Raw genomic sequence first — 15,847 nt, 5'->3', positions numbered from 1 at the left:
AAATCTCAACTTTCAATTTCAAAGTTATCCCACACTCTGTAGCCTTCAAAAGAATTCTCAAGAGTTGGATGTCTTTCCCTGACTGCTTTCAGCTATAATTTCAACCATCAGCCTTCTTTTGTTATCCAATATGCCTTGCCTGTGCTGCGCTCAGCTGATGCAGTTGGCTGGCTGCCTGCCAGGTCTTGCCTTCCGTTTGTGCCAGTGCAGACAACTAGTGAGGTAAATATTCACAGGCATGCCTCTCATCCGAAGAGATGTGTATACACAAAGCCAATGCCAAGTAGGTGTAAAACTCTCAATATTAGGGACCCTGAAGAAAGCAAGAGGAGCCCATAGGCTGCTGCAAGTAGTACTCCCTTTGCTGAGGCTGGAGCCTTGTGCCTATCAGCCCTGAAAGGCAAAGGTCATGGGAAGTTTTTCAACTATACTTCCCAGGAATTTGATGACTGATTGGATATGCTGGATAAAACCCTCAGAAACAAAGTAAAATCAGGTGACCCCTTGGCCACAGGGAAATTGGAGGGATCCCACCAGAAGTTTCCCAGGTTTGCAGACATTCAGAACAAGACCCATCAAGGAGCAAGACGCTTCCTGGAGCGCGCTGATGCCTCTAGACTTCTACATCCAAGCAAGATTTTTTAACCTCTCTTCCTGACCCAAGACCCTTGCAGCTTTACAGCCAAACTCACCAGCACCTCACTGCACTTTCTGTGTAGGCGTGGAAGTTGTTTTCCATCTGTGAAGAAAATTGCAAATATCAGTAAGTAGTTACATAGCTGCAATTTGAAAAAATATATATAAAAAACACAAATTAAGCATACTGATGAAACTGGCAGTTAGTATAATTCAAAATCTAAGTGAAAATATCAATGTGCTTTAACTCAAGAAAAAAGGATACTGTCTAGTTATTTTCTCTAGCAGAAAAGGAGAACCAGAGCAACAAAGTATCATTTACTATCATTTAATTATCCAGTGAAGTCTCCTCTCTGTTTTTATTTCGTGTTATCCCAATAAAATTCCTTGAATTTTTAAAAAAGAAAATCAAGAACTGGTGAGTTGAGATAGTCAAAAGAACCAGTAGTATCTCCCAGTGGCATTAAACTGTTCCAGATGCAACAGACCATGAAATCCGAGGATAAGGATTTTCCTCAGATCAACACTTTCTTGTGTGCAAACAAAATATAATCATTTCAGAAAAAAAAGAACAATGCTCTATTTTAAAGAACATTTTAGAAAAAAATGGTTTATTTTAGCATATCACACATTTTTCTATTAAGTATGCATTCCTGTCACTTGCAAATATAAGGTTCAGTCACCACAAGCTTCAATTTATTATTTAAATGATACTTAACAGTTGCAATGTATTTCACTCCCTTTTAGTTTTCTAATCAGTTTTTAAAACTTCTTATATACACAACCAAAATTAACTTAATTGAAGTTCAGCTTTAATAGATCAGTCTTCAGCAGATTTCTGTAAACTGTCCAAGTCTGTTTCCAATAGGAATGTATCCTCCTACTGCTGTGCATGAGATAAAAATGGACTTATTGACTCTTAAAACAAGCACATACATGTAAATGAATTTCTCATAACCCAATGTTCTTCTATTTTCCATCTTCTTTCAAGCGGCAATCCTCCAAAAATGCTTACAATCTTATAAAATATCAACACTTTTTTCATAATTGCTTTTTATTTTTTTCTGTTTTGCCATGAAGTGTGTTTTACGTAAGAACGGCTAGATCAAAAATAGTCATAAACTCTTTGTTGCAAGTGACCATTCAATTAATGAATGATATCTGAAGCTTCAGCACATATGAGAACTGTTTATAGTTTTAAGAGTGTATCTGTAGAAATCGTTTAGCATATTTTGAAAGAAATATTAGTATCTTGTCACCAAAAGCATCTCTCCATTGTCCTTATTTTCATTTCTCTGAAAGAATATAAAATTGCAATTGTGTAGTCCTCAACTAACCATAATTTATATAAGCTACAAAGCATTTTAAATTTTTTGCAATTGCAGAATACAGAACTAACCACCTTGTGGGGACATGCTTCATTGTTTCCTCATCTTTGAGACTGACAGAATTAAATCTCTCTTGTGATTCTGAAACTCTTTGACAGACGAAGCACAGTGTATGAAAACTTTAATTACGAAACCTCACAAAGAAATAATGATTTTGCTGTATTATGTAGTACATGAACTAAACAATCAAAATAAATAATCTTTCAAATTTTCCATTAATCTGTAAACACTTAACTTCAGCTTTGTCTGTGACAAACAATGCGTTATCATGATGATACATTATCAAAGCTCAAAACTGGAGTATACCTCTTATAGCTGGAGATACTACTAACAGAGTATTACTAGTGTCTTGAAAATAATCTAGCGCATGGTGGATGATTCTGCTTTAAACTGTGTAGTTAAAAACACCTGTAGGAAACATTTTGATACTCCCATGATCTGAATCCAAAGTGAAAAATATGCCCATTTCAAAAGTCTTTGTTTTCTCAGCTGAAACAGGATCTAATACACTGGTAATATACTAAGTATCTGCTATACCAAGATTTATCATTTTAGCTAAGATAATCTTGGAAATCAACACAAATTTGTTGTCATTATCGAGTAAGCTGTGTGGGTGACTATAAGTAACGCTGTGTCGTTCTTCTGTAGATTCTTGAGCAATAACCTTACGACTTTGTTTTTATAGCTTTTAGCACAAAAAAGTTTTGTTTTATTTGAAGCCACGCTCCATGCTCAACTTTTTAAGACCTGCTTTTGCCTTGCATCTGATAGACCTCTACAATTAACTGAAAAACTTCTGCACAAATCAATGTAAGCTACTAGTTACGTGCTACGTTACTGTCTTTACTGAACCAAGCAACTCTTTTCTCCTTTCCTTCTAGAAAGTGTAATCCCTGTTACTTTCTACTGTGTATGTGTTAGTTTGTGGGTTGAATGTTACCATTGCACTCAGAATCACAGTCACAATCCAGATAAGAATTAACGTAACCAGGTAAAAATACATTCTGGCAGTAATCTCAGTGAAGAACTGAAAGCAGTCTACAAGCCCTTGTTGAGGGAATCTTCCTCTACGAATCTTCTTTTCCCAAGAGTAAAGGAAGCCCATTTCTTTCTGCTTCCATCGTATGTCTCCGAAACTCTCCTTCTGCAACCTCCTCAGGAGCTCAGCACAGGCTAGCTGCATCCTACCAGCAGTCCTCATGGCAGCCAGAACTGCTCTTTATCTGGCAGTTGTGGAACCAGACTGAAAATGTCTCTGGAAAGAGCTCCATCTCAAAAGGCCCTGCAAAAAGGACCCTTGCTACCATATTTCAAAGCCTTACCACAAACGCTAGCTGAACCTTTGCAGTAAACACATTTTTGTCCCTGTTTACATAGCCATGAGTAAATCTTCTGAGAAATATTCTTCTTGAATGTCAGCTCCTTCCTTAAGCTAAAAAAAAAACCACAGAGGCTGGGGTCAATACCATATTTTAAAAGACAAAAATGAACAACCATTTTTTTTGTATGAAATTCATTGCAAGACACAAGAAACAAGGAAAATCTTTTATTAAATCATTTCTATGGTGTAGCATTTTATTTTTAGCTTTGAAGTTAGCTTTTGTTAAAAGATTAGGTTTCTTCAGGCTTTTGCACTGAAAACAAGGTTTAACCAGCAGTTCCATTGCTAAGTGTCACTCTCTAAAGGTTTTCTTCACTAAGTCAACTTTTACCTTCCTGATGCAACAAATCAAATAAGAAATAGTCCCTGAAAGGGACCTGTGATAGATAGTCTAGTATTACTTCTTTATCTGATGTAAATGTATCAAAAAGTATTTGAAATTAAAGCTTATAGAGTGTGTATAACAAAGTTATTTTCAATGCCATTGTGGCAAAGAGTCTCTACTTTTACTAAGTTTCCTGTGTCCACTTGAATTAGAAATGATTTTTAAAGATTGTGTGTGCCTGTGTGTGTGTGTGTGTGTGTGTGTGTGTGTGTGTGTGTGTGTGTGTGCGCGCGCATAAAACTCCAGCAACATACAACCGGACAGTTTGTACATCATTAACAAACTGGAATGAGTTTATCACAGTTCATGTGATGGTATAGGAAAATGGCATCCATATGTGCTTTGAGTGAGAAATTGGATGGATTTTTTAGCAAATTTAAAGCAGTAACAAATGCTAATTTCACTTCTTTTACTCCTGTCAATCTCTGGAGGTTTTTATTGCCTTGTAAAGATGGCAAGCTTTATTGAAACTGAAGCACTGACTTCTGCTTGTTTTCAATTTTGTGCAATAAAGTGGGAACTGATCATAATAATTTCTCTATAAAAAAAGAAGATATCTTCTGTCTATAAAATGGAGCATCGTATAGACTTCTAGGTGAGCTAACCTATGCACAGAACACAGTGCACTGTTTTGCAGTGATACCAGCTCAGATCCGTCAGCTACTCTATTCCTCATACTGTGCCAGCTCTCACAGAGTCAGAGCTCATATGCAGCACCTTTTGCCTTGCACTTCTAGCTCCAAAGGTAGCATTCAACGAGTTCTCTCTCCTGCTTTCGTGCCCACAGTATAGCCATTCACTTAGAAGCATATAGTTATAAACTGAGAAGGCATTCCCATCCCTTTACTCAGTCTCAAGTTTTCCTTCGTGATTTTAGTCCATAACTTCCAGTCTACTTTGTGTATGAGCTTATGCCTGTCAAGCTGGCTTATTTACTTGTTTTCTCATGAATCAAAATTAAAGCAAGGCTAGTTTACAAGGGCTGACAACTGTTTTATTCTGTTTCATTTTGTTTAGCTTACAGCTGAAACAGAATAAAAATCCCTCTACCCTAATACAGCCATATAGAAAATGCACTTTGTATCACGAGAAAGACAAAAGTGTCTGAAATTCCTAGATTTTTGAATTATTCTTACAGATTCATTCGTATTTCATTGCTGAAATGAAAACAAAAGATTGAATTTGTTCACCAAGACCTATTTAAAATTTTATTGACAATGTAACAAATAACAGTTGTATAAAAACCTCAGTTTGGAAGAACAAGATATCCTTACAGGTAATGTCTTACTAAGGGAAGAGGAAGAGCTGACAGAGTTGTCATACAGTAGTGCATTCACCTTTGAATTCACCAAATACACTTTCTGCACTGAGGCTGAGGAGAGAAGTAACACTGATGTCACATTTTCACACTGTCAGATTCAATTTATATTAATTTCTTGTTTACATTCTGCCAGTGTAGTCTCAACTTAGTATTTCATTTGTGACTCCAAGAGTTACACTAGAGCAAAGGAAAGCACTGGCTGGCCCTGCTTACGGAACTGAGTTTATGCAATTGATGCCCAGCCAGAGAAAGCTCGTATCAGCATGGGCACCAACTGCACTGGTGTGCCCAGCTAACAGAAGGAGAGATAGTGAAATTTATTTTTGTCACTAATCAGATATGACACAAAGCGTAGAGAACTTATTTGTTGAATTACTTACTACCATCTTAAAATAATCACTTTTCAGAATATAGCCACACTTTAAATATGGAAAAAGCTATTTGCTGTGTAGGTAATACTTACTAAGCATAACTAAAATTGAAAGCCACATAACCACACTCAATGCTACTGCAAAACTATAGAACGTTTCTGTGGCCAGCACAACAAAATGTCGTATGCTGAAGACATACACAGCCAAGAAGTAATATACTCAGTAGCCTAAATACAACATGCTGTGGGCCGGTATCTGTGCAAATATTTCAGAAGTGAGAAAGGAATAATTATTCTGAGAAGCAACGCTATAACTGCAAACATCATTGTTTTTAGATACACAGATTGCCAAAAATTAAACACAAACCTTGGAGAAGAACAAAAGCTCTCTTCTCATGGGTGCAAAATTCTACGGTACTTCCCTCTTTGAGAGATCTCAAAGATATCATATCTAGCTTAAGTATTTCACCTCTTGACTTCTGTAGAAGGCTTGCTGCGATTTTTTCAGGCACTAAGTCACACAGAATATTCTATGTTCTCTTTGCACACTTCAGAAGTAGACAACAAAAGGTTTTCCCCCCTTTCATTATGTTTTATTCATAACCATTGAAAGGAAAAATCGAAACTATGGTGAGAGTCATTCTTTAGACTTGTCTCTATTAAAAAATTGAATCACAACTGGAAATAGTTTCAGATGCATATACGCAGGACTAGCACTGAAATCAGAGTAAGAACTAATGCAGACTTGTAAAAGGTAGTTTCATTACAATTTTAAAAATGAGATTGAAATGACATCTGATTTGCACCAGGGTTGCCACTGGGATCACATTCACTGGTGAAACAGGTAAACAATATCTTTGAGACAAAGAAAACAGCTGTAGGCTTCATTAGACTACAAAACAGCCATGGTATACAGTGTGCTTCTTACTCCCCATGGTCACTGTTCTGGACGCAGAGCACTGTCAAAGGAATGAATTTCTTCAGAAAAACCCAACGATAGCAATGACAAGGGTGTTATAAATATGAGCCAGAGTGGCTTTCCCTTAACCAGAGGCATCATATCTGATGCTCTGTGATGTTCCCAAGCTAAAAGAGAGTTCCTTAGTCTATATTTGAACAATCTCACTTCTTGACCACCCCTATAGCTTTGAAATAATGACATCCAGGGCTTCGTTCTCGGTTACATTGACTATTCTTTCTGATAGTTGGCTGCAGTTGGAAACAGAAAAAAAAAAAAAATGCATCCCAGGCCCGAGGATTTTTCAACAGATGTAAAACTCATGCAAAAAGTTCTATAGAAAGGAAGAGGAAGAGGAGTCTAGCTTAAGATACAGTTGCTGGAAAGTAACTTCTAGCGAGTTAGACCATTAATCAAGAAAAATAAAATGGTCGCAGCTCTATAGGTTATGAGGTGGTTGAGTAGTATTATCACCATTTACACTAGCACTACCCATTTATACTAATGGCACAGCTTACGATAATTAATCCTTCAATTCTGAGTCCCTTTCGACCAATTTGACGTATGTACTATTTCCACCCTTTACTACTTTTAGAAGACGGGCTGTCACATTGTCCTAAAAAAAATACTATAGATAACATTTTCTGGATCATTAGCTGAATAGCTCATACTGGTCAAGGTAGCTCGTCAGACTTCCAATTAATTTTTATTAAAAATGACTGCCAGATTTTCCTTTCCCTGCAATAAACCCCAAACAACAAAAATTAAGATCATTTTTAAATCTATAACCCCAGCAGCAAAGAAATGAATAAAATTGCCCCTGAGAAAATCATCATCTCTGAGGCTGTTTTTGAGAACAAGTGTATCAGTGGATGAACCATGGCGAGGTGAGCAGGGCTACAGAAAAGCCTGTCCATAAATAAAAGTGAGCTACATTTAAAATAGATCTTTTACTTATCACCTTCCTTTCTTTTGATTGCATTAAGCAATGCTTGCAAATGTATCAGTATTCATTTCCAAGAGAGGGGGGCACCCACCCACTATTCTCATCCACCATGTGTGGGCAGAGCAGAAAATCATTCACGTTCGTCTAAATGCCAGAAAACAACGGATTAAAAAAACAACAATCAGCTAATATTTAGAAAAATACTGTTACAGTTATGTCATGCTCTTTTTCTGTCAGCTGGATTGTGGCCTCAAGATGTTGATAAGAAATATAATGTTTGCATCCATAGTTCATTTCACTCCATTTAAAACAATAAGGGAAAGACTGGTAAGAGCAGACCAACGTATTTTACGCACAGCACTTACCCATTTAAAAAGTGGGAGGGGGAAGACAGCAAGGAAAGCAACAGGGGCCCGATCCTGTTCCAATCAAAGAAAATGAGAAGTTTGCCATTAACTGCAAGATGCTGGATTGTGCCTTTGCTTTGCTTGGCAAAGCTGTATGTCAATTTGGTATTTTCCTCTTGTGGCTAAAAAGCAGTCATTTGCTGCCCTCTGGAAGCAGTCTTCTGCATAATCTTTGGTATTCTGCAATACAGTCCTGTTGCTAGCTTTAGATTTTTTTAAAGCATATAACAACAGTGCAAAATAACATGGAAGCATTTTATTATCTCTGCATAAATAGTACATAAGAGTACATAATTAAAGATTAATCTAATGTTCATGAATTTCTACTGTATATTTAACTCTGTTAGTGCTATTGTAATGGCTATTGAAAAAAGAGAGCGTGATGAACTTGCGGTACTGAGGATGTTGGAGTGTTTTCTGAATTCACAGTATTTTGATAACATGTCCGATTATTCAGTGGATGCCTAGAATGTTATCCCATGTTTCTCCTAAGATTATCAAATAGAGATTACTTCCAAGAAGAAATGATCTCGAACTATTTTTTTTACGCTGTTTAATACTCAAAATTAGCAAGACAGGATCATGACTATTTTGTTAGCCGCAACCCTCACCACATTGATAAGGTCACAGAGAGGAAAGGGAGATTCATCAGGTCATGTGAAATCATCACAAAATAGCTCAGTAAGTTTAAATTGTGTGTAATCTTTTAATAGCTTTTTCTCTTCCCCTAAAGTAGTAAGGATCTCACTTATTAATAAAAAGTATTTGCCTATTAAGTTTATAGAACTTTTTGTTCAATTTTATTTTATTTTTGTTAGCATAAAAAACCTAACAGAGTGCTGGGAAGTGTCTGACTTCTGCCAACTCTCTAAAGACCTACGAACGGCTAACAAAATTTTCTTTAAACTTACAGAAAAAAGACAACCCTCAAACCTTCCAACCTCAGCTCCAAGCAGAAGTCAAATGAGAATTTAGGTGTGAAAGCAAGTAAGAGTAAGATTCAAATGTCATATATCATTCAGTTATCATAGCATAAGGCAATTAGATGATGAGCATAAAGTTTCCTTAGGCAAAGTACTTTTTACCTCACTACCATCGCAAGTTGATTTTACGGGTGAAATAGTCAAAAGTATAAATATTTTTCTAGTACCATTCCGCAGACTAACAGCTGTCATTTCTTTTAGATCTCATACCATCTTCATTACTATACTACTATGTTTCCGAAAGTGACCAGGCACAATGGGGGTCTCTTCTTGTAGGCCAGCTCTTAAACAGTTGAAAAGCTCTTGATTCTCCTTATATCGGACTAATTCCAGCGGAATAATTGCCCACTTAAGGATATCTGCAATAAGGCACCGCAAATCTGAGGCACTCATATTTACCAGGCATTTAAAAAATCTTGTTAGCTACTTTTTCACAGTAGTTTGACAAGAGATACAAAGAGGATGGGTCTGCAACTTCGTATCTGCAGTGAGGTATTCATGAGAATTAAACTGAATGAAAAGGTTATGCCAGCTATAACTTTAGGTCATCAAGGTTGACTCTGTAGTCAACGGAGAGAGATAGCTACCTCTAAATTAGATTTTGGTGGGTGAAGTATTTTTCTAATCCCAATGTCTCAATTAAATGCCAAAAATTGGGTAAAGTTTATTTGCAGCTGCTTACGTGTTAGCTCTTCATGAATTTCTACTTATTAGTAATGCTAATATTACACACTTCCCAGAATGAGTCTGATATAGTTTTTCCTTTGGGAAGGAAAAACTATTTGCACTTTGGGAAGTGCACATCAAAGTTCAATAACTCATTTCAAGTACACTTTCTCCTCATAACCAGATGCATGCTATTTTGTTTCTAACTGGCAAGGTCAAGATCAAAGGCCCAAGAGTTTATCCAGGTTCTCTGTAAATAAAAGAGTTGTGCCATCTTCCAAACAACAAGACAGAGATAGACATTAAGTTAATTACTTCACTTTGATTATTTGATTCAACTGCAATGTCAGTAAATGCTATGTACTCCCATAGTAAAATACAAGTAGAAGCTGGGTCATGACATGTCAAGTCCTGAGCATACCAATCAAAATACTGTAAGGTTAGTTATTTAAAATACTTATAAAGAATGTCAAACCAGGAACTTACAAAGTTTTCTAAGCTTGGCTGGCTGTAGAGTTTTCAGCTAAATAAAGCGTGGAGTGGATGCCACCAAGTGGTAGCTGTTATCACGCAGCAGTATCTTTAGCATTATCTCACTTTTGTGAGATATATATAGAGAGATGTATGTGAGATATGTATAGAGATATGTGGGATATGTAATAGTAGAGATATTATCTCTACTATTGTAGGAAGAGGAAAACAATTCCCTAAGGATAAAATTTGATTCTTACTGCCAATGAAAAAATTGTCATTGACTTGAGTGAAACCAGTATCAACTTCTTTTTGAAGCCTTAGATGATATTTACACATTGCCTTTTGGTAACCAATCCAAGGCTGCCTGAAAGACCAGATCTGCAGTCCATGTAGACAGCAAACCTGCAAGAGAGGTGCTAGGTGCATCTGGAAGACTTTTCCAAGTATCAAAGAGTATGTGGGTATAATATTTCCTAAATGAAATAGGACAATGAGATAAAATCAAGTATTACTTAATTGTCTTATCACTCCCTGATTCCAGAGAGTTCCAGATGGCTCCTTCTCAGACAAAGCATGGTCACTATTCTGGGAAGAGTTTACTGTGAAAATGATCACAGAAGTCTGTATGGTTGAAATTGTATCAGGTTTGTTTCTTCCTCTCTCCAGTTTATTCTCTCCATTCTCTTCTAATTTTACTGTAGCAAATTTTGTCCCTCAATTATCCCAACAGGTTTTTAAACCACGTCCCATGACATATAGAGCCTCAGTTTCATGCTATAAGTAATTCTCTGGAGGGCTGTTTCATGCCTTTGCATTATTTCAGCCGCAGTGGCACCACAAGAGGCCCAGAGGAGACATCCAGACAGGTACAAATGCAACCACCCTGCTGCAATTCTAGTGCTGAGCTAGTAATTACACTGAGGACATAAGCCAACCTATGCCACTTGGCCCTGGGATCCCTGGGAGGCAGTCGCTTATACAGGAAGCAGTTTAGGAACATGCTCTGTCTAGAGTCACACCCTTCAAGTGCTGCATAGACATAACTCAAGAATCCTGCCCCGAAGACCAGTTTGAGTCTGGTATAGAAAAGACAAAGAAATGTCAGTCAAAGGTATTGCACCTGGTATGCATTACAGATGTATGGTTTGTTCAGATAAGCTCCTTCCATCTCATTACTCTTCCAGCCTCACTCACTCTGATTTTGAACAACTTGGGAGACATTTCCTACCTGCTGAATGGGACAACAAAGACCTTTCTACTCTCCAATCTGCTTCTCAGGTAGCAAAGTGACTTGCCACCCATTTTGTATTTTAATAAATAAGAAACTGAAAAAGTAGAATTCTGACTTGTTTGTTCTTGTTGACTCATACTCTTCAATAATAAAATCTGTTTTGCAAATAACCACTTATTAGTTAAAATGACTTACCATGTTAATAATACAGGTGTCTATTTAATTAATATATGTATTAGCACAGTTATCTGAAAGCAAAAGGTAGATCAGATTGCTTCTGGCACCAGCCTGAGAGGAATGGCAAGTCAGTCTGGCTTCACGGCCTACTTTGCGTCACTCAAAGCCCTTAAGGCCAAGGGGGCTGCTTCTAGTGCTACTGCCATTGAAGCAATCAGGGAAGATGTGGCAGAATGAGCCGCATGTCCACTCTCCAAGGCTTCTTCTCCTCACCATCGGTATTCCAATTCAAAATGAATCTTTCGATTTTTACTAAAGATCCCCATGGAGAGATGTAATAATGAGTCTCTTCCCAAGCTTCCCCTCTTCCCTGCATTTCCAGCAACATAAGCAGATTGGTGTGGGCTCTTCATCTTGAGGCACCAACGTTCAAAATGTGCTTACATTGCTCAGGAACATTGCTCACTGAGCAGGCTTTGATAAAGCACTTTGACTGTCTAATATCTACAGTGCTATCAAATAAGCGGAGCACCATTCACTGATGATAATAAGAATATGCAGAATAATCTAGACCACAGATCCAGGAAGAGATATTGTACAATGCCTTCCCTGACACATGAATCAGTCCTTACTATATGTAACAGAGATTACAATCTGCATCAGAACAAATGTATGCTTTGAATAGTTAGCGTATCAAACACAGAACAGCATCAACATAGAACATCTTCATCTGATAATATCTGAGCAGTAGGTCTTAGCGATAAACCAGAAAGCATGTGGATTAGCTAGACTGGGGGACCAGCTCAAGCAAATACAGTTGTACTATAGAAAAGCGAATCTGGGAGAAACAAGTCTGAAAACGTAGATGATATCAACAGTAAGACTGAGAAAAAAATCCTACTTTCTCACAGGGCACTGGAAACAAGAAACATCCAAAAGTCTGTATAGCAGCATGTCCCAGATGTATTTTGCATTTCACCTTTGAATCCACTATTTGCATAAAGAAAAGCACAGAGGCAGAAATACATTCACAAGGTAAGTAAGGAACCAAACAAAAGAACTCTTCTCAGCTTGTGAAGAACATGAGAACATAAAAGCACACAAGACTCTGTACTGAAATGTCCTGCCAGCCCAGGATCCTACATCTGACAGTGGCCAAAGCTCAATTAAAGAACTAAGAACACAGCAAGCAAACACATAAATCATCATGAGACTTATACGCTCTAACCGGTACTGACAAAATGGATGAGAGAAGGTTATATCTGCCTATGGGTATTAGCCTGAAGAAATGATGTTTTACTGTTTTTAAATTATGTTGTCAATTTTTTCCTCTAACACACTAACTGATTTTTAATTAAGACATCCTGAACTTGGAACTGGAGATTTGTGCATTGGGGAACAACTGTTCCCAGAAACTGTCTCCTGACCTTGATGAAAAACAGAGATAGGAATAGGAGCAGATCTAGTTCCTGGATTAAGTGAGGGAACTGCAGACTCAAAGAAGTGAAATGAAAGGAAGAAGGGAAACATTGGAATAAAAAAAAAATTAAATCTCAAAGAACAGTCTCCAATCCATTGTGAGCTAAACTTTTATGCTAAAATTAATATCGTTTGACATTCAAGGTCTACAGTGATTGCCTTTCTATACATATGATAGAGTTGGCTAGCACAGGTGTAGGTGAAAATGGAGCATTATAACAAAGCAAAAAATATTCTGCAAACAATATGACTGAAACAGGAGCATTCTAAAGCTACAAAACATGCTAGGCTAAAAGAAGTTGTCACGCTAGCGTATGTGCAACTGACCAGTTATACTCAGGGAATTAACCACATATGCTGTTCTGCAAAGATGAACCTTTGGACCTCTGTGAATCATTCTGTAAGCACTATACTCTACATACAATATAAGTTTAATTTAAAATGAAAGCGACTGAATATCTGTTGGTATTTTACATATATATCTAGGATGAATTCACTGATGAAATGCTAAATTCCAACCCAGAAAAATGGCTCTACCTTACCAAAGGCTGAAGTGATCCCTAAATATTACAGTATAAATTCTATCCCTATTGGTGTGCTTGAAGTTGGCACAGACTCACGTATATCACTTTTTTTTTTTTTTTACCTAGCAATGATAGACAATTCAATGCTGCTGAAAACTGCTGGAGTGTTATACTGTTGTTCAATACAACAGTGCTGAGAATTCACTCAAATTCATTTAAGTCAAGAGGATGCTCTTTTTGGGTAAAGTCCCATTGAGATTTCTGGGTGTGACCATTTCTAAAACCAGTTTCACAAAATAAATAGACCTAATCATGAACCCTGCTAGTTCCTTATGTTCTGGAAGAACATAAAAACACTGTCAATTGAATATTTCAGAGCTTTCTGATCTTCAGCCTCCGGAAAAGCTAGAGGTATCTTTTATAGGATGTCACTGGCAGAAGTTGTCATTCATAAGATATCATCATCTTTAGTATGTTAGTCTGGAAACTTGCTTACAGGTAATGAGCAGGAAATTTGGCATTACTTTCAACATAATTCTCCATAATTATTCTAAATCATACTATAGAAATATTTTTCTACTCCATGATTCATGCAGCCTGTGCTTTTATGCATTCTGTAATGACTCAAAATTTCAGCAGACCCTCATGACATTATTATAATTCTTCTCAACGTTTTATGAGCCGTTGAAGCTTGCGGGCCATACAGTCCAGGACTATCTGTTGTATCGTATTAAGAACAATAAAGTCAAATCATGTGTGAAATCAGCATATACAAGTGAAGTTTTCTAAAGTCTGTGCAAAGGTTTTCAGGACTGAAGCAGATTCAGTTTGTAATAGCTGAAGATTAGCTGTCATTCCTCTTCTGTGCCTTGTTCCAATGACAACTCCCTTTTTGATTTCAATCACAAGTAACTTCTCTGTATTTTCAAAGTATTTTACCGTCTCATAAAGTGTCAAGATATCAGTCTCTGTCTCTCATTGCCTCATAATCTGAAGCAAAAACAATTTTGTACATTTTCTTACAATGCTTATACAGCATCTCATAGAACAGCACTCTACTCTGTAAGAACTTCTGGCTGTTCTAATACTTGCTATGCTTTCATTTTCCTGAGTGAAGGTGTTTAAACACGCTCTTAGTAGAACAGATGTTTTCTACTTTGGCAGCTCCTAATGATACAGGACCAGGTTAGAACCTGTGAACAAGAGGTGCTGCTGGAGTACCAGGCCTAATAAGACAGGACCTCTGCAGAAAAACAGGAGACTGACCAAAGAACATGTCAAAACCAATGGTTTGTAATTAAGCACTTAAGATCAGGACGCTGTGTGAGCACAAAAACCGAGTGGAAAAAACATGTAAAAGATGAGCCTTGCTTTGGTAAGTGGGCTGTTTGCACATAGGGTGAAGTGCTTAAACTTAACCGGAACTAGGCAAAGGAACCAAGGCTAAAGTAGAATGAGATGTCTCAGAGGCGCTGCAAGATAAACAATGTGCATCCAGTATGAACCAGGTAATTGAAGGGAAATCTGGGGGACTTTCGGGGGGAACAGAACCTTGCGAGGCCATCAGTACCTAGGTAACCGTATTGGCAGTACAGCCAAAATTGCCCTGCTAACAGTATCAAACCCACCAAATTTGGGTACAGATGTAGCAAAATCAGGAAATAAGGGAAAAAATAGCTAGGGGCAAGTTATTTATTTGGGAGGAGACTGCGCAGGAAAATGCAAGTACAAGCACAGTGAAAAAAGTAGGTCGAGTGACAGGAAAAATGGAGAATATACTACAAAATTAGTCAATGAACAGTGGAGGATTGCTCTTCCGACAGCAGGAGTGCGGATACCTGGGGACTGTCGCCAAGGTGACCTGCAGACCCAAGCCCACTGGCATGCTGGCGGGAATCCCCTTGAACAACCCACAGGACTCACCACTTGGTCGATGTCCAAAAGACTTGGTGTGGGAGGACAGAGTGAAGACGGACAGAACTGCACCCTAATAATAAGCAGAGTGAGACGGTAGAGAAAGGTGACAGGACTGTATGTAATTCAGCAGCAGCTGTGTATAACTCCTAAGCCTGAAGAGCGATGAACTGTAATGTAGTACTTACAGCAGTGTGAAGAATGATAGAATTGTAAATTAATAGTAGTAATGTGATTATTGGTCATTTAGCTAATTTATTAGATTATTAGCAGTGTGTTGATTAACCAACAAACCTTACAGTTTCTCATCTCAAGCCTGTAAGTGAAAGGAGGAGAGCAGGACCTTGAGGTGACAGCTGACTTCCCACCCACGGGACCTCTGAAGGATATTTTGAGATTACGTCTATTACTCTCTCAAGATCTTAAAAGGTTGCAAACCTTTGGGTTGAGCTTTACCATTGATTTCATAAGCTTTTCTCAGAGAAAAACGACACCTTTTTTTTTTTTTTAGCTTAGCCGACACAAACCACTATTAAGATCCTTTTTATTTAAACAATAGTTTGCTTTAGCTCAATTAAAACTTCAGCCTGGCTTGGCGTATGAAGCC

This window comes from Struthio camelus, chromosome 2 (assembly GCF_040807025.1).
Source record: "Struthio camelus isolate bStrCam1 chromosome 2, bStrCam1.hap1, whole genome shotgun sequence".
Taxonomy (NCBI): Eukaryota; Metazoa; Chordata; class Aves; order Struthioniformes; family Struthionidae; genus Struthio; species Struthio camelus.
This window is presented reverse-complemented; position numbering follows the sequence as displayed.